Source organism: Aulostomus chinensis, chromosome 1 (genome assembly GCF_037954235.1).
Source record: "Aulostomus chinensis isolate RoL2024-O1b breed Wild chromosome 1, RoL_Achi_v1.0, whole genome shotgun sequence".
In the NCBI taxonomy this organism is placed as follows: domain Eukaryota; kingdom Metazoa; phylum Chordata; class Actinopteri; order Syngnathiformes; family Aulostomidae; genus Aulostomus; species Aulostomus chinensis.
Window position 1 is genome coordinate 56301528 of NC_141320.1, and position 837 is coordinate 56302364.

Here is an 837-nt window from a genome sequence, read left to right on the forward strand (position 1 = left end):
AAGGTCAAGCTGCATTATCTGTTATGTTGCTGAGCAGAGGAAGGAGCTCAATGGTAGAGTGCTAGCTTAGCATGTGAGAGGTGGTGGGATCGGTGCCCTCGTTCTCCAGAAGACTTCAGCTTGTTCTGTTGTTGAGCTCTGATGAAACCACTGACTTTGAACCACACACAAAGTGAAGGAGTGACTTAAGATTGATGGCACCTGAGGAACTTCTAGGTTTCCTAAAATCAACTGGAAATTCATTCACCAGTTAAACAGTGACTCTACCAGAGGGGGTGTAGCTCAGTGGTAGAGCGCATGCTGAGCATGTATGAGGCCCTGGGTTCAATCCCCGGTATCTCCAGCTGGTCCTGTGTAGCCTTCATCTTACCTGCTACAGTGATCCTTAAATGTGACAACAGTCGATTAACTATCAGAAGACATCTTCTCCATGTTCAAGGTGGGCGAACTTTCCACAAATATTCAAAATTACTTTTGAAAATGAAAACATAGATCAAACCTGCCCTGTCAATCACCCACAATGGGCGGATCGTCCCACTCCCTATCAGGTTCCCCACCCAGGAGGCTCCCTCTCCCTATCAGGACTAGAAATCTATTGGGGTCTCCCTGCTCAGGTAGGAGTCCTGCCCACAACGTTAAACTGTTGATGTTCTAGAGGAGACAACATCTGATCTTTGTTAGATCCACCAGTCAAAGGTCTTCTTTAAAGGCTGTAGCAGCTGAGAATGAGGGATTAATAACCATCTTAGTGAGGACATTTTGAAACATGATGACATTTTGACTTGCAGCACTGCAAAAATCATCTCCCCTCCAAAAACCCTCTTCTCCAACTCTGTA

General features: G+C 45.8%; 1 non-coding gene across 1 annotated transcript; it reads left to right on the plus strand.

Annotated features, from left to right (window-relative positions):
• The first annotated feature begins 271 nt into the window (after window positions 1-271).
• trnaa-agc (transfer RNA alanine (anticodon AGC)) lies at window positions 272-343 on the plus strand. The gene has a single exon. It is a non-coding gene; the product is annotated as a tRNA-Ala (tRNA).
• The last annotated feature ends 494 nt before the right edge of the window (window positions 344-837 follow it).